We start from the raw sequence: 23,976 nt of genomic DNA on the forward strand, positions 1-23,976 counted from the left end.
CAATCATGTGGCGAGCGTGGAGCAATTTGCCAATATACGAGTATAAGATTGGCGGACACCAAGGTCGGACGGCGGACGGTCGTAAATCATAAATCAACTCGCCGCTGCTACGTATGTGTTTTGCACTTGTAAATATGCTATAAATTCGGTATGACACGTGCAATGTCATTATTTTTATTTGTTTTTTATTTTTTTTTTATTTTTATAACACAGGGGGCAAACGAGCATGCGGCTCTCTTAATGGCAAGTGACAACTGTTGCCCATGAGCATTCGAAACACCAGAGGAATTGCAGGCGTGCTGCCGGCCTTCTGTTTATTTATATTTTATATTACTTTCATGTGGTTTCATACTACATATATAAATATAATAGAAATTTATACATATGTATCTTTTAGATATTGTAATAGGAGCGAGAGTGACATCTTATTTTTTTTAATGGACGATAATGGAATGGTAACTCCACCCGCGCTATCGGTATACACCGGCGGGGCACCAGTGAAGGATGATAGGTGAGGATGAAGTAGGTCAATTAGCCCATCGTGACGAATTCAACAAGAATTGTTCACGATGGTTTCCAGGCGGAAACACGTGGAGGTCGACCTAATAAGGCATATTGCTAGCAATGGGGCTGACAAACTCCATTGCTAACAATTCCTTTCCCCCCAATGTGACATCCTATTAGGACAGGACAGGTTATCATCACTGAGAATTTTTTTAAATGAAATTTAGGAATGAATATGCTTTTTTCTTGAAGGGTATAATGTCGTATCGATTCGGAAATACTGCTGCTCGAAGTTGATTCAAAAATATGGTTGTACGTAGAAGAAAGTGCCGTAAAAAACAACAATGGAGACCCTACTCATCTAAGTGGTGGGGACGGAACTTTAGTTTGTAACGAGTTATACGATGCTAAAAATTAGCAGCAGATATCAATTCGAACAATTCCTTAAAATACTCTTTATGATATACTCAATAAAAGATGCAAGGAGATGCAATGTCTCCACGCAGTTTCAGTATTAATTCACACACACACACACACACGCACGCACGCACGCACTCACGCACGCACGCACGCACACACATACACACACACACACACACTTGAATTATTAATAATAATAATTAGGATTCTGTTGCACAAAAAAAAACTTTCCTTTTAGATAAAAATAAATAAAATTATAATTTATAAATACATAATATTTTCGTCATGAAACCGACATTACTGTGTAGATAAAATAAACTGACAGAAATTCTGATAAATATAAGTATAAAATATAATAATTTTAGACGCGTAACATCTACGAGCTACGGCGTAATTGCGCTACGTCGTAGCAAATTATTGTTGATTAAAAAAACGGTAAAAGTACAATATTAGAATAGTATGTTCTTGTATATATAGCAAGTTACAAATTCAAAATTTGTGGATTCAAAGTGGTCACGAATGGAATAGAAAAATAAATTATAATATTTTCCGACAAGCAGCTTATACGGGCTACGGCGTAGCTGCATCACAACGCAGCAAATTATTCATAGCAATGTATAAAGTGGGAGATATTTTACTGTACTGCAGTTATATTTGTGACTACATAAAATATATTTTTATGCAACTTGCAATAGGAACAGGCTACATCATATCAGCCGTTAATTGTTCACTGCTGAACATAGGTTTCACCTATAAGGGTTTTGCCAGTAGTTGCCACTCTTGACAGCCGAATTAGCCACAACAGTCAGGCCTTAGTGATGTTTTAAGAGGGACACTGCTACCCATTCCTAAACTATTTAGTTCCCTCAGTCGATTTACTACATACATGCGAAAGAAAATACCTATTGTATTGTACCGTGAAACAATTGTGTTTGCATGGCTGTGTTTCGGTTTGAAGGGTGAGATATGGCAGTGAATTTACAGGATACAGAGGAATAACACCTGAGTCCTCAGGGATTGCTTCGCATGGGGGGTATCATGAGCGAAACAGTATACTCTGTTGCGTCCATGGTACTGCTCATGTCTATAGGCGACGATTACCACTTTTCATCAGGTGGGCCGTCAGATTGTTTGCCATTATAAGTTGTATAAAAAAAACCTATTATATGCCGTGACCTTACGGTAAATCTAATAATTATTTCAAACAAATTTTGTATTTCAGTTTTCAGCTAGCAAATACGAGTATATTGTATATAAACTGCTGGGGATAATCTGACATAGTATGTTACGTCGACACAATATATAGTGGATTCGCTAAAGAGACACTATGTATCGCCCTATATTATGTATATAGACGCAAATGGCCGCGTTATCTATATCCAGAGGAATGCAGAGCCGTGCGCGTCTCGTCGCCTCATAAATTGACGTGCTTTGTATTGAAGTCGCCACTATTGTATCCTGGATGTTTCTTTAGAGTCGGCTCGGAAAATATGTCGGAAGCCGACATTGAGGATAAATGAGGTCCGGATCCTATTCTTGGTCGAGCTACGTCACAATGAATGTCAAGAAATCAAAATCGTTTATTCATATGAAAGTAATGTATTAAGTATAACAAGAATCAACCTGGTGGAAACGTATTCGAGACACAGAAAGCTGTTTTTTTTTTATACAACTTAGAATGGCAAACAAGCTGACGGCCCACCTGATAGAAAGTGGTGACTGTCGCCTATAGACACGAGCAGTACCATGGACATAACAGAGTATATTGTTTCGCCCATGATACCCCCCCATGCGTTGCCATTATTGAGGACTCAGGTGTTATTCTTCTGTACCCAGTAAATTCACGCCATATGGGATATCCCTTCAAACCGAAACACAGCCATGCAAACACAGCTGCTTCACGGTTGAAACACGAATGGTATAGAGGTACTCAAGCAATCGACTTTTGTACAAAGTCTCCCTCCCTCTCAGAAGAAGCCATTCCTTATTCCAGTAGTATAATATTTACTGATATCGTAAAGAAAAAACGATTTGTTTGTTTGTAATAGATACACTAGAAAACTATAGAACCGAATTTAAAAATTTTCACCAAGAGAAAGCTACATTATTACACACACACACACATATACTAAAATAATAACTCCATCTAGTGGTCAACCTGAGAAGTATTTCTGTTGTTTCCATAATTACAAAATTTTATTCAATGCAAATTATACAAGTTTTATTATATTAGTAAGATTCAAAAATAAATTCGATGGGATCGTTAATTTATGGTACGATGCCGTTGTGGTAAATGTAGCAACCGCGCCGAATGTCGATTACTCGAGATATAATTATTATAATCCATCGCGGCAGGGAGCGACCACACTGTCGTCTTGATTTAGACAAATTAAATCAAGAAAGTGATATCACAGTGTAAGGCACTCTACCTTACTCTATGATATACTATTTTTACACTATGGTGGTATAACAGCAACTAAGATAATTAACACTTTTTTGCATGATTTTTTTTATTAGTGAAATAAATCAAGGTGATACAATTCATGTTCTAAATTAAAGGAAAAATGGTTAACAAAATAAATTTGACAGCTATGTTTTTTTTTCTACAATGGACATTAAAAAGGTATCCAGACACGATCAACTTAAAGTGAACTTGTTTTTTTTTTATATAATTTTTGGGCATTCAATGTTATGATGGAAATTTCCACCATTATACAAAGAAGGGTTAATAGTTGCGTTTCATAAAAAAAAGCCGACTTTAATTGTGATAAAATTACGGATAGATTATTTCCTAATTTAGTATATAGGATTCTTAACATATTAATACACCCAGGTGAAGCCGCGGGATACATCTAGTTTTAAATACTACTACTAGTCGCGTGAGAGTGCTGTCCTCTAGTGTCGAAAATTTTCAGTTTTTATAAGACCTTTATGTATAAGAAGGTCACTGGGGTAGTTTACTGGACGATGGCTTCACATGCTCTCGAAGTAAGTGACAACAATTTTTAAATGATTCAAACATAAATTTAAAAATAGAGAGAGAGAAACAAGAGAGAGAGAGAGAAAGAGAGAGAGGAGAGCACTGAGATTTGAATTTGAGACCTTTGAACCACAGTGAGGGGTTTTTTTTATGGTTGAAAATGAAATGGTAACCCCGCCTGCGCTAACGGGACGCTGGCGGAGCACCATTGAAGGGTGATCGATGAGAATGAAAACATGCCAGTTAACCCATCATGATGAATTCAACAGGAATTAACCATGATAGTTTCCAGGGGGAACCGCGAGGAGGTCGACATGGTTGGGTATATTTCTAGCAATGGGATTCTCAGTCTCCATTACTAACAATCCCTTTCCCCCCCCCACAGTGAGGGGATAACAAGCTGATCTATCACCGTTCTAAATAAAATTTAAATTGACGTATAATTTTATGTGTCAATCAAAGTAGTCAATTAAGGTTAATAAATAAATACCACACACGGGACAGCCTGCTGCGGTACACGAAACGAGTTCATACAAAATGTTCAAATAATTTTTCCCTCTTTGATGGGCGTCGACGGCCCGGAATTGTGTGAATGGTGCTTTATACCGATATCATTACCCTTAGATGAATAGACAGCGTTGAGTACTATAACAATAAGTTTTTGTTTGTACCCGAGTTGGTGTTACCTTGTAATTTACATACATATTTAATATTATGGTATTTAATTACCCAATAAATAGTATTTATCAATATCTGTATGTATTTTATAATTTGAAAAATTAAATTCTGTTTGAAAAAAGCAATAACTGAGTTTCTTGTCTATTCTTTTCAAACTAAAGTGCATACCGAATTAGGCTGTAGGGTCATAAAAAGTGACCATTTTAAAATGATTTTAAATAAGTTTATTTAAATAAAAAAATACTTTATATTTAAATATTTTTATAATCTTTAATTTGATTAATTACATTATAATGTCTACAATAAATATGTTAAAGTAAATAGACAGTTTTCATTGGATACTTTAAAATTTGTCTTTTGATTTTCAAATCCGAACGTGCCTAGATAACAAATTGACTGAATTATATGCACTTATTCTCGACTCTGCTACTGTCTCGCTCGTTTTAATGTGCCTAAAGTTTCTGTCTCACTCGAGTTTTCCAGTTAACGCCTGCGCAAAGAGGTCGCTCCCGAAAGATGTGGGCCACTCGAAGCTGCCTATGGTGAAAGATATTCGTGATTTTCCGACATTTTCCTAGATAAAATACTGTCTTATAGTTACTAATAAATTATCATTCCACGCACTTAAATATTACTTCCTCACAGTTAAAATAACAGTGATAAACTTTTGTCTAAAAGTATAAATTATTGTAAAATTATTATAATGGAAAAATATTAGTGTATATAACACAGGTAATACCTACAGTGTTATAATGCACGTACATTAAAATGATGTGATTGCGAAATGTTGATAAATAAATTGTCTATAAAAATTTATAACAATAGTTACGCAAGAGGGGAGGCGCAGCCTACGAAGCTTCTAGCAGCGGGACAGGCGAGCCGAGAGTCAGCCTCTGGAACCCGCGGGATCTCCCGGGCAGCCGGTCGACGTTCCCTCGCATAAAAATCGCGAATCGCAATCCACATTACTGTAAATTCAACGGAATAACCTAGAAAACAATACGTGAATAGTGTTTGTGCATTAAAATGCGTTTCCCGCGTAATTCTACGAATGTCAATTTTAAATTTGGAATATAACCTCACCTTGTGAGATGGCCAGTGTATGAATGAAGTCGTTAAGCCGATACGTGATATTCGAACTATTTCCTGTTCCTATACAAAAGTAATAGGTTTTTGGTGACCTTTTTTTTTTTGTAATAAGAAAAAGTGAACAGTGATGAAAATATGTTATCAAAGGTAAGTAGACGTTCTTATATTTGATACGTAATTTTATTTATATTGTGTCTATTACAAACTTATTTATTTAGGGATGTTTTATTATATTATTTATTATAATAATTCTGTGTACATTAATAGTATTATTAAAATTGAATTTGAAAACATAAGATATATAGTTACGGAAATAATATTTGAAATCTAAATAATAAAACCTTATATAAATGCATAGACAATTTTTTTTTTATTTTATAGTTTATTATATTAATATACTAGCTGACCCCGTAAACGTTGTTTTACCACTTATTGCGAAATATAAAAATCGCGATTAAAAGACAGGGGTTGATCGTAATACGATGAAAATTTTAAGTTGTGTGTATTTTTCAATGCTAAATCATAATAAAATAAAAATGAAAAAATTTGTTAAAAAAAATAACAAAAAAAAAAAATAGGGGTGGGTCACCTTTATCATTGAGGAGTATGAAAAATAGATGTTGGCCGATTCTCAGACCTACCCAATATGCACATAAAATTTCATAAAAATCGGTAAAGCAGTTTCGGAGGAGTTTGGTAACAAACACCGTGACACGAGAATTTTATATATAAGATAAATATCAAATTATAGTTTATTACTTTACATTTGTACATTATATACCAATTTAGATGTATTGTGATGTTGATTGAATGAATGATTATTATTAGATTTAAATATTTATTAAAATTTTGCTAGTATCTTGTGTGTTCTGTCTTATAAACATAAAAAAGAATTAATTAGACTTTGAATTTATAATATATCTAAATTAAACTGGTCAAGTGAGAGTTGTACTAATACACTGAGGGTTCCGTATATAGAATAATCTTTGAATAGGTTTTTGTTACCTGTAGAGAATAAAAAAAATATTTGAACATTATAAACACGAGATAAGTTCATGTATGTACTGAATGTGTTTATGGTCTTTGTTGTAAGAAATAGATACATTGTTTTTTTTTTAATGGGTGATAATGGTATGTTAACCCCGCTTGCGCTATCGGTATACACCGGCGGAGCACCAGTGAAGAATGATAGGTAAGGATGAAGCAGGTCAGTTGGCCCATCGTGATGAATTCAACAAGAATTGTTCACGATGGTTTCCAGGGGGAACCACGTGGGGGTCGACCTAATAGGGCATATTGCTAGCAATGGGGCTGTCAAACTCCATTGCTAACAATCCCTTTCCCCCCCGATATACTAGTTATTGCACTTACGATTTGCTTACTTTGCGACATAAATATTTTAAACTAGACTACATAATTATAGCCGAAAGATTTTCGATAACATTTTGTCTAAAACTAAGCTATTTAGAAACATTGCTTTTTCTCTACTAATACTAGAAATATGAAAGTAGGTTTGTTCATTAGTTTGTTACCTCTTAACGCCTTAAGGGCTTAACAAATAAATATATTTGGTATAAATAGACATATGGAGGTGAAATAACTTGGTCAAATATACAAAAAGATCTTAAGAATTATCTCATACGATTTTGATGAAATTTCTACAGAATCAATTCGAAAGCATATACTTTCAAATAAAAAAAAAAAAGATTTTTCAAATCAAATAAGTTTTCAAATTGCTTTCAAATAATGGAGTTCTGAGGTGACAAACATGAGAAAAACAACCGACTTGAGAACTTAGTTTTTTTTTAAATGAAATTAAAATAAATGAATTTACTTTGTTAGAATGTAGGTAGTTTTCGATGAAAGAGGTTTACATTTACCATATACATTCCGCCTCTATGTCGGCGTGCAAATTATTAACAATGTCAGAAATTTACATATATTCTACATTAAACTACACTAAAGTTATTTAAAAACAAATTGTGATTAATATACGATATCCATCAATAAAAATATAATGACATTTTGACGGCCATCAACGCTGGCTTAAATTCTGAAATGTAAATCAACAAGATGGACGCTCCTGTCGGCGGTCGCTTGATGAGCAGTATTCATCGTTAGTGTCAGTTGCTGCCAACTTAATTATCGGCCTACGCTCTAATTACAGTGAAACAACTTACAGAATATGCCCCCCCAATTGGGGGGGAGGGAGCTGGTAATTTGATTTTTTTATACAACTTAGAATGGCAAACAAGCTGACGGCCCACCTGATGGAAACTGGTAACCGTCGCCTATACACATGTGTAGTACCATGGACATAGCAGAGTATACTGTATCGCACATGATACCCCCATGCGTTGCCATTCCTGACGACTCAGGTGTTAATCCTCTGTACCCAGTAAATTCACGCCATATCCCACCCTTCAAACCGAAACACAGCTATGCAAACACAACTGCTTCACGGTTGAAACACGAATTGGACAGAAGTACCCAAGTAGACGACTTTTGTACAAAGTCTTCTTCTGATAAACGGACTTTAAATAATTTAAGATTCTTTTCCACAAAAACGAACTGTAATTGTGACATAACCTACCTTACGTCTATCCTAAGCAAGTTATAGCTTTTTCTCAAACATGCTTGAAAATGTGAGCATTATTTTGACAATCTTCTTCAAGATAAATCAAACTTGCCGTACTGGCCAGATAGATGCGGGCAGCGGCCGGCAAAAGTTGTATGAAAATCCATATCTGTCGTGTTTTGCGGCTAGATAAATTACTATGTAAATTCATATCTGTCCTGTAATTTACAAATGGAATGACCTTTTACTTCGAAAGATGGCTACCAAGGAGGTAACTAATACAAGGTTTTATTTAAATTTCGAACTGGCTTGCAAATAGAAAGCTGTTTATTGAAAAAAACAAAGGAACATTATGGCGAGTGAAAAATTATTATTTTTATTCGTTATTCGTCATTGAACTTAAAAAGTAAAATTGTATTTTTGATTGCCGCGCATTGTTTGAGAAAAGTACTATACAAGCCTTGGCCACAACTAGGCATTGATAGACTCACGTATGTGTGCGTCGGCTATGCCTCGGCCCACATTTGCGCGTTCGTCCATCAATGCCTCAGTTGCTGGCCGCTGCAGTAATGTACTATTAAACACAATTTGCACAACTATTTCTTAGAAAAATCACTTTCCCTTTAAACTTCTCCTGCTGGTTGCTCTGTTTGAGTCACAGATTGCTATTTGCTCTTCTATTGCAGTTGTTTTATTTAATTGTTTCATATAGTAATTAATATTTTACGTATCTATTTATGCATGTATTTATTATATGTATATATTTATTTATTTATTATATTATGTGTATATTTATATCAGTCTAATTAAATGTTTATATTATATGAATATATCAAGTATTGCTTTATTTTTTTCTCTATTCTAAAATGCACCGCCTACTTATTTCTCTGTTTGCCCAATGATTGACTGGTAGAGAACACCGCCCGGTGTTGAGTCCGCCAAATGTACATAATTTACTGTGCATTAAAGTTTAAATTAATAAGCAGTTATTTTGATTTCTTAAAACTAAACCATCGAACTGATTTTCGATTCGTCACTTTCAAACCGATTTGGAAAATCATTTTTTTTTTATCTGAAACATTATATTTCAAGTAGTTTTATCATGAAAGAGTAAGAAATATCTGTCTATTTATCCGTCCATCGTTACAAAGTTTCACATTTATTATATTTATTTTACATTTATTATATTAATAGAACGTTGTACCTTCATGCACATAACTATGAAAATCGTATCTAATTTGGTGCAGTAGTTTGCACGTGACATTGGAACAAATATACAGATAGATAGACTAAGTTAGCTCATTTGAATTATCTATTTTGAAAAGTCTTAATTTATTTATGTGAATAACTTTATTGACGAAAAGAAAATATGGCACAAAAGGCGGACTTGATGCTAGTAGCATTCTCTACCAGTCGACCTTTGGCATGAACAGCGAATCACGAACGCGGTACTTCATTATTGGGATAGGTAAAGAAAATAACAACTAATAATATTTTATGTCTAAAATAATACAATTTTGCTTTGAACATTGATTTAAGAACAAGAATATCATATCAAATCTTTCCAAACGATATTCAATTACAATTGGACAGTTCTAGAAGCGAAAATATTAACCCCGGGCACGATAAAAGATATTTTATTGCCACGGATAAATGTATCCCTTGTTTGGGAAACCATTACAATAATAGCAAAGTACATTACCAGAGGGAGACTTTGTACAAAAGTCGATTGTTTGGGTACCTCTGTCCCATTCGTGTTTTAACCGTGAAGCAGTTGTGTTTGCATGGCTGTGTTTCAGTTTGAAGGGTGAGATATGGCGTGAATTTACTGGGTACAGAGGAATAACACCTGAGTCCTCAGGAATGGCAACGTATGGGAGGTATCATGGGCGAAACAGTTTACTCTGTTATGTCCATGGTACTGCTCATTTCTATAGGCTACGGTTACCACTTTACATCAGGTGGGCCGTCAGCTTGTTTGCCATTCTAAGTTGTATAAAAAAAACAACTTGGCTACGGGCAAGGGGAAAAGTTGGACAGCAACATAGAGTATATCATGGTTTTGCCCGCGTGAATTAGTATATATTTAAAGATATGTATAACCTCCTCATGTACTAAATATTATTCAAATTAATTCAGTAGTTTTTGTGTGAAAGAGCAACAAACATTCATCCATACATTTTTTGCATCTATTTATATAATTATAGTGAGATGTTATATAAAATCAAACTTCACACGGTCTTGCCGTAAATTACTGTGGTTAATTCCTCATAAATTCATTACAAAAGAATCGATTTCAATTGTGGTAAACAAGTTATTTTATAGTTTATGTTAGTTATTTTATATAAAAACTAAATTGCTGAATCGATTTTAATAACATTTCTATTAGCCCAATCTATAAATATACTGTAACATAGTTCCATAGTTTTATCTTCTTAGATAAAACTATGGAACTATGTTACAGTAACCACTCATTATTAGGTGGGCCGTACGCTTGTTTGCCACCTAATAAAATAACATATGAAAAAAAATAAAAGAAGCATTTTTCAAATCAGTTTACAACTGACGGAGTTATGATGTAACAAACATAAAAAAATATACAACAGAATCGAGAACCTTCTCCTTTTTGAAGTCGGTTGAAAAATATACCATATTCCTAATTACAGCGTTCTAAACTTAATAGTTTTTGATTTAATAGCATTTGAAATTTATTTTAAAAGTTTACACAAGGGTACTCGTAAACTACTACAAGGAATCTAAACAATACGATTCGCATTGCTTAGTTTTATTAATTGTATCAAACAGTATTAGATTATAAAAGTGTTAGATATTTCTATAGTTATAAAAAGCATTGAATTATATGTGCTTGTTTTATTTCTCATCTTCAAAATCATATTACAAATGGTAATTCTAACTCTAACTGCTTTCAATACCCATGTTCGCGCGCGGAATAATCGATTTAGCGCTTAAAAACAACTCGAGGTGCTTTATCTGGAAACTATTCATGAACTAGTTTGAATTAGTTTAAACTGGATTTTAAGGGAAGTAATGTCCATGTCGTTTCTAAAAATTAATGAAAAAATAAAATCGAATTCTCTATGACGCTTTTAACAAAGTAGAGCGAAGTATGGGAGTCATTATTTTCAATATCAGCGGAGGGAATACATATTCAGACACTTGACACTCAGCAACTCAGACACTAGACACTCATATACTCGGACACCTAGACACGTCACATTCAGACACTCAGACACTAGACACTCGGACACTAGACACTCGGACACTAGACACTCAGATAATCGGACACCTAGACACTTGACACTCAGACACTAGACACTCAGATAATCGGATACCTAGACACTTGACACTCAGACACTAAGACACCAGACACTCAGACACTAGACACTCAGAATCTCGGACACCTAGATACTCACACACTAAATACTCAAACACCAGATATTTAGACACTTGACACTCAGACACTAGACACTAAGACACTAGAATAAATACTGCGCGATCACTTTGTGATACATTCACCATCGTTTATGTTTATGAATCACCTCGACTATCACTCACAGTGACCACATCAAGACCATATATAACATAGCATAGTGGCACAATTAAATACATTTTGTACGCCAGATTCTGGTGAAAAGTGTGAACAATATTTAAATATTATATACCATCCTTTATACCACTTTTCAAACAAAATAAAGCTATTTGTATTTGTATTTATAATAATTCCTGCAAATATCACAACATTCTGAGTTTGGAAAACCGGCGAATTCTATTGGACGTGATGTTTCTGTTTTTTTTTTACACCGGCCCCGGATATTAATTTCCAAGTTTTTAACATTTATTATGTTTTCCTAACTTATGTACTATTACATTCTACATATAAACTACTTATTCTATTATTAGAATCTTAATATGTCTATATTATCTATTCTAACTCCAAACTAGTCTACTATCTAATATATTATCTTGGCTAGAGTGTTTATTCTATATTTTATTTACATTTAATTTACTACCAGTTTTCCTATTTCTACTTATTTTTTAATCTAAGAGGGAGACTTTGTACAAAAGTCGATTGCTTGGGTACCTCTGTCTCATTCTTGTTTCAACCGTAAAGCAGTTGTGTTTGCATGGCTGTGTTTCGGTTTGAAGGGTGGGATATGGCGTGAATTTACTGGGTACGGAGGAATAAAACCTGAGTCCTCAGGAATGGCAACGCATGGGGGGTATCATGGGCGAAACAGTATACTCTGTTGTGTCCATCGTACTGCTCATGTCTATAGGCGACGGTTACCACTTTCCATGAGGTGGGCCGTCAGCTTGTTTGCCATTCTGAGTTGTATAAAAAAAAAAAACATATACTTATTATAAGACTTCAATATAGTCTTATTTGCTAGCATTTTGTTTGTTTACTTTTTCAATTATTTCATTACAATAATTTAGGAATATCTGCCTTGTTTTATTGTCTCTTATTATTTCTTTGTACTGACTTACTATTATTGGCACCACTATTTCTGTATAACGTTTGTAATGGCGTCATTGATAGTATTGATCTTACGAGCATGATGCTGAAACTTGGTACGTTAGCTACCAGAACAGGACATCAACATAAAACATATCATATCATAAAACACTAATTACACACACACATACACACGCACACACGCGCACACGCGCACACGCGCACGCACACACACACACACACACACACACACACACACACACACACACACACAAATAAGCCGTTAACTGTCCATTGTCGATTATAGGTCTCCCCCATAAAGAAGGTTTGCTAGTAGTTGCCACGCTTGGCAGGTGGTCATTTTAAGAATGTTTATTTTTCGACCATCAAGTTCCCTTAGTCATCTTTTACGACATCCATGAGAAAGGAAAAGTGGCCCATTCTATACCGGGATTACACGGTAAGTGCTTGTAAACATGTTTATTTGGATAAAGATTGTCTTATTTTAGATATAAATTGAGGAAGGGACACATGAACGTGTCGTCCCACGTTGAATTCGAAATGTACTGACTATTTTCGTCTCTCTTTCATCCTATCGGGCATTAGTATGTGTTAGTTGCCAAAATTGATACCATAATGATATCGTAATAAACTAAAAATCAAACTAAAAATCAGCGCTGAACGAACATCAGTCCAGCAAAAGCTGAGTTTTTTTTTATACGACTTAGAATGGCAAACAAGCTGACCGCCCACCTGATGGAAAGTGGTAACCGTCGCCTATAGACATGAGCAGTACCTATACATAACAATACACACACGTACTGTTTTGCCCATGATACCGCCCATGCGTTCCCATTTCTGAGGACTCAGGTATTATTCCTCTGTACCCAGTAAATTCACGCCATATCCCACCCTTCAAACTGAAACACAACCATGCAAACACAACTGCTTCACGGTTGAAACACGAATGGGACAGAGGTACACAAGCATTCGACTTTTGTACAAAGTCTCCCTCTGGTATGAGTTTGTACCTATTGCCAGGCATACGAATACTGCACAGTGTATTTATTAATTAATATATGTACATTATAATTTCTCTATTTTTGTAAAGAATGGCAATACATTTTTTATTATTTATTTTTTTTAAACACACATTAGAATGGAAATTTTTGTAATAATTTTAAGAGTGCATTCTTTTATTAAAACTGAATAAGGTTTCTTCAGGGCCGGCAACGAACACGTGACACCCCTAGTATTGCAGGCGTCCATAACCGTTTACAAAAAGACGGGTGGTGTGGCAAACAATACCACTTTCGTGGTATATAAAAAAACATACACAAAATTATGAGTCGAAATACAATAAATATTTTTTAATCTTTCATTCTAATTAACAAGGAGCCCCTAGTGATGCTGTCACATACATAGTGACACATACTTTAATGAAAGCGGTGACCCGTTCTACGCCGGGACCACATAGCAACCCTGAGTAAACTCTTCGAGTATTTTCGGTTCCACATTATACTTATATATGCATATTATTTATTTATTTATTTAACTCTTTATTGCACCAAAAACACAAAAATAAACAATGACATATAAACAATTCAAGTGAAAGTGAAGTAGCATGAAGTACAGATTAAAATATATATATAAAGGTACAAAAGTCGGTCTTATCGTTAGGGCAATCTCTTATTAGTGTATCATCGATACATATTAGTGTAACTTGCCAATGCAACCTATTGTAAACCAATTCCAATACTAACCTAATACCTAATTATCGGGGGAAAGGGATTGTTAGTAATGGAGACTGAGAATCCCATTGCTAGCAATATACCCAACCAGGTCGACCTCCTCGCGATTCTCCCTGGAAACTATCATGGTTATTTCCTGACGAATTCATCATGATGGGCTAACTGGCCTGTTTTCATTCTCATCTATTACCCTGCACTGGTGCTCCGCCAGCGTATCCCGTTAGCGCAGGCGGAGTTACCATACCATTTTCACACATAAAAAAAAAAACCTAATTATCGTGTCATGAGCGCAGAAAAAAATATTATTGGCAATAAATTGGATTAACACTGCCATTAGATTCAAGAGCACATTGTCAGGATTGTTACATCCACGTCGTCAATTCTCAAAAAAAATTAGTTCTTAAAGAACCCCCATACTGTAGTCTCTGTCTATACACAATCAATATTTTAAATGGCAACACATTATGTAAATATACAAGGAACATAACGATTGTAATTTGTCTGAGTACGGGCAGGGGTTGCGAGGAGATGTAGCTCGCGAACGGGCACTCACATCTCATGAATATAATTCCATGTATTATTAATGTAATTTGGACAACATTACTGCCAGTTTAGGCTTTTATTTATTAAAGATTAATGTCGACTATGCATATCATACATATAGAGAGACATTATATTCGGTATTTCTATTATGAAACCGATCACAATAAATGATTTAATTTTTTTTTATACAAGTTAGAATGGCAAACAAGCTGACGGCCCACCTGATGGAAAGTGGTAACCGTCGCCTACGGATATGAGCAGTACCATGGACATAACAGAGTATACTGTTTCGTCCATGATACCCTCCATGCGTTGCCATTCCTGAGGACTCAGGTGTTATTCCTCTGTACCCTGTAAATTCACGCTATATCCCACCCTTCAAACCGAAACACAGCCATGCAAACACAACTGCTTCACGGTTGAAACACGAATGGGACAGAAGTACCCAAGCAATCGACTTTTGAACAAAGTCTCCCTCTGGTATATAATTGTAAACTATAAACCTGTAATAGCACTATTGCTATTACAATAAATTTTGATCTGTATTGCTTTGCTAACAGACATACAAAATAAACGTATGTATTATTAGTCGACTTCGAAAAAAGAGGTAAGTTTCGACTCGGTTGTATTTCTTTTTATGTTTGTCACATCATAACTCCGTTATTTATAAATCGATTTGTAAAATTTATTTTTTTCTGAAATGATATACTTTTAAATTTCGTGGGCATTATTGAATATACTGTGACATCTACCTTTTTTATGTGCTTTTTACCCATTTACTTTCACGGGTTGCCATTTCCTGCCTATCTGGTAGAGAGTAATAACCGTTGACTATAAACATGAATAACACTGGACTTCGCAGAATACACTGTGACATCTTCGTACGCGGCCATTTCTGTGAACTAAGATGTTATGTTTCCGTACCTTATTATCTAAGTTACTTCTGAGCTTTCAAACCGAAACATAGCTATGTTGACACAGCAGCTTGATGGACAAAATACGTATGGGAGAAAGTGTTTTTTTTTGATGGGTGAAAATGGTATGGTAACCCCGCCTGCGCTAACGGGATACGCTGGTGGAGCACCAGTGAAGGGTGATAGATGAGAATGAAAACAGGCCAGTTAGCCCATCATGATGAATTCATCAGGAATTAACCATGATAGTTTCCAGGGAGAACCGCGAGAAGGTCGACCTGGTTGGGTATATTGCCAGCAATGGGATTCTCAGTCTCCATTACTAACAATCCCTTTCCCCCCTATGGGAGAAAGTTACACTGTAATAGTTTAAGATTGTGTTTTACAAAAAAATCTACTTCAGTTATGGCAATAACAGTAATTTTTATTTAAAAACTAAACTACTCAAGTGATTTTATTAAAATACTAGCTGTTGCCCGCGACTTCGTCTGCGTTTTCGTCATTTTTCGTAAAATAATTAGTGTAGGGACACCGTTAAGCGGTGGAAATACGTTTGTCCTTACTTCTGATAATGAGGATGAAGCGATTACAATATTTAAGAAGGTACGTGCACTTACTTGAAGGAATCTCATGCGCCGCACTGCTTTCCACCTTTGACTGGATGCTGTTATAAATTCTTGATTGGTAGGCCTACACAAATCTTTAAATACACAATATTTTATCTGTAATTTGATGATCTCCTAGATCACTGTTCGGTTATGCTCTTGATTCGCGACGGTACGTGATCTCAAGCCGAGTGCAAGGACAAGTTCACTAACTGCCCTCCAACTTAATAAATGTGTAATCGCTTCATATCCGCGAGGTGTGGACATTAGATTAAGAATCGAATAATCGATCGATTGAAGCGCCGTTTGGGACGATACAAGCAGTGCGGCGCATGAGATTCTTGATTGGTAGGCCTACACAAATCTTTAAATACACAATATTTTATCTGTAATTTGATGATCTCCTAGATCACTGTTCGGTTATGCTCTTGATTCGCGACGGTACGTGATCTCAAGCCGAGTGCAAGGACAAGTTCACTAACTGCCCTCCAACTTAATAAATGTGTAATCGCTTCATATCCGCGAGGTGTGGACATTAGATTAAGAATCGAATAATCGATCGATTGAAGCGCCGTTTGGGACGATACATAATTCCGCCCACCAAAATTCGATAGTAATTTTCTTAACAAAGACAAAAACGATACTATAGCTTAAGATAAGATTGAATACAACGATATGATACATACACTACTTGTTAATGACAATATATAATTAAATAAATAAATATATGATAAATGAGAATAATTTACTAGAATGGTTCATTTGGTAAAGGACATAGCTTTACTAGAGGTCTCTTGATCAAATTGTTCTTGTCCGTTTTTATAGTGGCTACACGAACCTGACCATCTGGTCCAGGATGTAATTCTACAACTCTTCCTATTTGCCAGTGCAGAGGTGGATGATTATCATCCTTGATAATGACCATTGAGTTAAGTTCTAATGGTTTGGAATCTTTCGTCCATTTGGCTCGTAAGGTTAATGTATGTAAATATTCATTCCTCCACCTATTCCAGAAAGAACGTTGAAATGTCTGAATTAACTGCCAACGATCTAGTCTATTGATATTAACGTGAGTTGAATCCGTATCCGGAACGGACGTCAATGGTTCGAGAGTTAAAAAATGCCCTGGCGTTAAAACCTGGAAGTCGTTTGGGTCTGAACTCATTGGATACAAGGGACGCGAATTCATGACCGCTTCGATTTGAGTAAAAAGAGTGGTGAGCTCTTCGAACGTCAATACTTGGTCACCTACAACCCGATATAAAAGTGTTTTTGCCACTCTCACTTGGATCTCCCAGACACCTCCGAAATGCGGTGCAGAGGGTGGATTAAATTTAAAATCAATTCGCTCACTTTTAGATGCAGTTTCGGTGAGAGACACTAGTTGATTGCGAGCACCGATAAAGTTTGTTCCACAATCCGCATGTATTGTCGAACACCTGCCTCTCCGAGCAACAAAACGGCGTAAGGCGGCAATGAATCCATCGGTAGAAAGAGTGGATACTGTTTCCAAATGAACAGCCTTCGTAGCCAAACAGATAAATAAACAAAGATAGGCCTTGTCTATTTTAGCTCCACGATATGGTCCGGTTTTAATACGAAAAGGGCCAGCGTAGTCAATTCCTACCACAGAAAAAGGTTTTACTTGATTTACGCGATATTTAGGAAGGTCACTCATGAAAGGTTGTAACGGTTTAGGTTGAAGTCGAAAACAATTAAAGCATTGCGATAAACAGCGTCGAATGACCCGTTTAGCCGATATTATCCAAAATTGTTGTAATATTAAGTATTGTGTGGTATTTATACCACAATGACAATTGTTCAAATGAACCGATTGAATTAATTTTGATGTAAACAAATTATTAGATGGTAACAATGCTGGATGTACCTGTTCGTATTCGAGTCCAGAGCGAGAAATCCTACCGCCCACCCTGAGCACCTCCTGGTTATCAATGAATAGATTGAGCTTACGATACGATTTAGACAACGATTGTCTAGAACGAATTTTCTCAATTTCGATAGAAAACGACAAGGATTGAATATATTTTACGAGCATAAGAAGTGATTGGTGTCGCTCATCGCTTGATAACACTGAATCTGTAGTATCAGATTTTCGAATGACTGCATAGGCAATTTTATCAATAATAGCATCTAATGATAGATCGCTATTGAGTAATTCCTCTAAAAAGGGATCGAGATTTGGATTAATCGGTGCGGTTTGTTGAATTAATAACGTGGTGTTTCGCCTTATCTCCGAAGATATTATGTTATCATCAATGTCAGTGATAGATGCAGAAGATGATGGCCACTCGGTGTGTGGTTTACGTAACCATGTGGGGCCCGCCCACCATAAAGTATTGTCAACAAGTTGTTGAGGAAACTGGCCTCGTGAGCAAATATCTGCGGGGTTGTCATGTGTGGAAACATGTCGCCACTGATCAATAGGCGCTATACTTTGTATGTGGCTAACTCTGTTCGCAACAAATGTAGTCCACTTTGATGAATGTGCTCGGAGCCATGACAGTACAACAGTCGAGTCACTCCAAAGAGTAATAGAGAAATTGATACGCGGCATGTATGTTTTTACGAACTTTAATAAGTCTACTAATAGCATTGCTGCACATAATTCCAGACGTGGTAAGCTTAGTTTTTTCAAAGGAGGACGCGACTTTGGAACATACAAAATAAGTATGTATACGATCACTATTGTCTGTAACACGTAAATAAATGACAGCGCCATAGGCCTTCTCCGAGCTATCACAAAACCCGTGAAGCTCATACGATATTGCGTGATCAACAGTACAACGACGGGGTACGATTAAATTTTGAATGGATGGTAACTGTTGTACATAATTTGTCCACATACGAACAACATTGTCAGGGGGTGTTTCGTCCCATGCTACGCCAGCTACCCAAAGTTGTTGGATTAAGATTTTGATGTGAATAGTCACTGGAGAAAGAAATCCCAACGGGTCGAAGATGCGACTAACCTCACTCAATATGGATCGCTTGGTACAAACTTTGGTAAGAGGTTGCACGTGAAAGACAAACGAATCACGCAGTGGATCCCATTTAAGACCGAGAACCTTGAGTGTGCAAGATTGTGCATCGATAAACGATTTAGCTTCCACAAGACAATGCTCTGGTGGAATTTCTTCCAGCAATTCTGGTTTGTTACTAGCCCATTTTCTTAATTCGAAATTGCCAGATTTGAGCAAAGCGATAACCTGCGACTTCAACTCGCGAGCTTGGAACATAGTATCGGTACCAGTAACAATATCATCAACATAAATATCGCATGTGACGGTTTCTTTTGCTAGAGGAAACGAATCCCCTTCATCTCTCGCGAGCTGCTGAATAGTACGACAAGCGAGATAGGGAGCCGAAGAAACACCATAAGTTACGGTGTTTAATCTATATTCAGATACGGGTTGGTCTGAGTTAGACCGCCATAATATCCGCTGGTATTCTCTATGGGCTGGAGCAACAAGAACTTGCCTATACATTTGGCGTATGTCTGCCATGAAAACAATAGCATGTTCCCGAAAATGTAAAAGAACTTTTGTAATATCAGTTTGACACTTCGGACCAACCCATAGAGATTCATTTAAAGAGTTACCCCGATTATCCTTCGCAGATGCGTCGAACACTACGCGAAGCTGTGTTGTAGGACTGTCGGGCCGTATAACACAATGATGCGGAATATAGTATTTACCGCGACGATTTTCTGAAACAGGTACTAATGACATGTGACCGCTTTGAATATAGTCTTGCATGAAATTAACGTATTGACATTTTAGGTCAGGATTCCGAGACAGACGCCGTTCAAGTGCATAAAAGCGCCTCTCCGCGATTTCACGAGAACCCATGAAAACAGGTTCACATGAGTTTTTAAACGGTAAATATACCTCATATCGACCAGACTTATCTCGAGTTGTGGTTGCGATATATTCTTTCTCACAAAGAATATCTTCAGGAGTATATGAATTTGCTTGTGGTACACTATCGAGTTCCCAAAATTGTTCAACCAATTTCACAAGACGTTCTGATTCAACATTCGATTGCAACGCGGCCAATGATGAACATGATAACAAAGTTTTGCCTAATAATAACCAACCAAACACTGAATTGAATGCTGGTGGCTGCGATGGACCGCCCTTAATGCGTTCGGTAAGGAGCGAATCCGCGAAGACGTCTGCACCAAGTAACAAATCCACAGGGCCGGGTATGTCAAACCCAGGATCAGCTAGATTTAATGGTTCGATGTGTGACCACCCAAAAGTGTTTAGTTTCGCAATGGGTTGATCACAACAGATCTTGGGAATGACGTGCATGTCAAGTTCAAATGACACTTCAGTGTTATTTGCCGATAAGCTTCCAACTACACAGCGTACTATACCGCTAGTTGCCGCCGACACGTCACCCAAGCCTTTAATTGAATAAGAAGAAGAAACTAAATTAAGATTCAAACGATTTACTGCTTCTTCAGTAATAAAATTATTCTGACTGCCAGTGTCAAACAATGCACGAAAAGTTTGAATGTTACCGAGACGGTCCTTTACCGTAACAATCGCTGTTGCTAGCAGCACAGTTGTATTGACACTCGAGTTATGTGTCAATAATGATGCAGTATTGACCGATTTTATTGTGTCTTTATGTAACAGAGTATGATGTTTACGCTTACATTTCTGACATGTAAATACAGAGGCACAAGTTTTTAACTGATGCGAAGATTTCAAACAATTGTAACACCATCTTTTGTCATTGACTATTGCCATGCGTTCGTCAATAGATTTATCGATAAATGATTTGCATGAAGCAATCGAATGAGCCTGGCCACAATATGGACAACCTTTTATTGAGCTGGCAACACTAGATGATGCACTAGTACCTTTGGATTCATTAGTTGCAACGAGTGTGTGAGAAACATTTACACGCCTTGCATGCATCCCGACATGAGTATTCGACGATTCATGATGATTGTAATGCGGTTTATTTGAGTCGGTAAAGTGTGTATCACGACTGTGTGCTTCGCATTTCGAGTGTAAGAAATCTCTAACTATTTTATAAGAAGGTATTTGGATATGTGAATACTTTTCTTCAAACTCACGACGTGTCTTAGTATCAAGTTTCGATAATAGATGATAAATAAGAACAAAATCCCACTCTTGAACGGGTAAATTTACCTGTCGTAATATATTTAAGTTCTCATCGATCATGTCTAGTGAGCGACGAAACTCCTTTACGTTATTAATTTTAAATTCCACATTTAAAATTTCACGCCAACAGGTAAACGCTAAATCACGCTTGTCCCTATAACGATTAACTAGTGCGTTATATGCGTCGATATAATATTCACCGGCTACAGGGTAGGCTCGTATCAACGCTAAAGCATCCCCTGAGAGTGACGATCTCAAATAATGAAATTTTTCCAAATTACTTAATGAGGTATTCTCGTTTATTAAAGAATTGAATGTATTTATGTATTCTGTCCAGCATTTAATATTGCCTGAGTACGTGGGAAGAGTGACCTTGGGTAATTTTATATGTGAAGAACTGTTCTGTTCCGGTTCATTCCGTACCTTAGGTTTAGTATATGTACGTTGCAAGGCTAGAACATTAAAATACATATCATCAAAACTCTCACGAACACCCTCATCATCGGACTCTGAATCATCATGTAAATCCAGAATGAGGAGATGTGCATTCTCGAATTCGGTAGAAATTTTCTGTAATTCATTACAGTACGATAAAAATAAATCCAACTTAGTTGCATCTAACTTCGCGTCATTGCCTATTTGCAATGCCTTAGATAAACGATTAAACGCGATAGTACGTTTTCTTCTTAATGATGGCAAATCACGAGTTGTGTATTCTTCATACTTCGATTTACTGCGCTTTGACAGACTAAGTTTACGTTTATTTATATTAACAGACATCGTGCAAAAACGATCAATTTATAAGTTGTTTACAAATTTAAACAATGAAGAACAAGTCTATAAATAGATTCGAGATTGTTCGAGAATCGAAACAAAAAATAAAAAAAAATATTAATAATTTGAGGGTAAATGTTAATTTCTATAGTCAACGGAACTTTATGTAGACAGAATTTATTACGAGAATATTTTATCAATAGAATATTTATAATTCCACAACAGATATTAAGTTTATTTATATATATCTATAAGTTTTCAATATTAAATTCACTATAAATATTACTAAAATATGCACTAGTTACGAATGAAATTCCTTTTGATAATAATATTTTACAATAATATAACTTGTAAACGAATAAATTTACAGAATCGATGAAAATATTAATATTAAGTCACTATTAATGTAATAAGAAATTTGTCTGTTTGTTTTGTTCACTAAAGACTTAGAATATTACAGTACTTATCCTATGGTAATATGTATTCAATAACTATTATGAACCGATAAGTAGTTATATAAGCACGAATTAAATGAGATTGCTTATATGATTTCACAAAATTAGTAAATACCTATACAATAGATGGATGATCAATTTACGATTTACGTTTAATGTTCGTGTAAGCCGATAAATTATAAAAACACCGATATAAATAAGATTGTTTTTATGATCCTACATAAACATTAAACATCGATACAATGAAAACTAGGAGGAACGAATAAATCACTATAAAATAGTAAAAATAAGCCTACTCAATGCACTGGCAATGGCAAAGTTACAATTCCGCGCGGACTACCCACTTGTTTCAGGAATGTGAATTCCGATTTCTAATTAAGGTTTTAATGATAAAATATGATTTAAAATATAACGAAATTAATAAATATGAGTATTAATTTATATGTAATCGGAATATGTAAAGTCCCAATGCAACGATAATGATCTATACAGCCGATATTTAGATATTACGAGATTTATTTCCCGGGTTTCGGCACCAAAAAGAATGTAGGGACACCGTTAAGCGGTGGAAATACGTTTGTCCTTACTTCTGATAATGAGGATGAAGCGATTACAATATTTAAGAAGGTACGTGCACTTACTTGAAGGAATCTCATGCGCCGCACTGCTTTCCACCTTTGACTGGATGCTGTTATAAATTCTTGATTGGTAGGCCTACACAAATCTTTAAATACACAATATTTTATCTGTAATTTGATGATCTCCTAGATCACTGTTCGGTTATGCTCTTGATTCGCGACGGTACGTGATCTCAAGCCGAGTGCAAGGACAAGTTCACTAACTGCCCTCCAACTTAATAAATGTGTAATCGCTTCATATCCGCGAGGTGTGGACATTAGATTAAGAATCGAATAATCGATCGATTGAAGCGCCGTTTGGGACGATACAATTAGCCTATGTCCTTCCTCAAGGTTCAGTGGTTTTGATGTAACAGACACATTCCCCTTCACTGCTCTACTCCTATTGATCGTAGCGTGATGAAAAGTACA

At 35.9% G+C, this 23,976-nt stretch overlaps 1 protein-coding gene across 2 annotated transcripts in view; it reads left to right on the forward strand.

Annotated features, from left to right (window-relative positions):
* Positions 1 to 5,362: 5,362 nt before the first annotated feature.
* Positions 5,363 to 23,976, forward strand: part of LOC113520843 (uncharacterized) — a 104,092-nt gene continuing 85,478 nt past the window's right edge. For both annotated transcript variants that reach the window (XM_052897521.1, XM_052897522.1), the window contains exon 1: positions 5,363 to 5,818. The gene's annotated coding sequence lies outside the window, so the exon portion shown is untranslated. The remainder of the gene's footprint in view (positions 5,819 to 23,976) is intronic.

The sequence above is a fragment of the Galleria mellonella genome, unplaced genomic scaffold (assembly GCF_026898425.1).
Source record: "Galleria mellonella isolate WM207_F2 unplaced genomic scaffold, CSIRO_AGI_GalMel_v1 utg36, whole genome shotgun sequence".
NCBI classification, from domain to species: domain Eukaryota; kingdom Metazoa; phylum Arthropoda; class Insecta; order Lepidoptera; family Pyralidae; genus Galleria; species Galleria mellonella.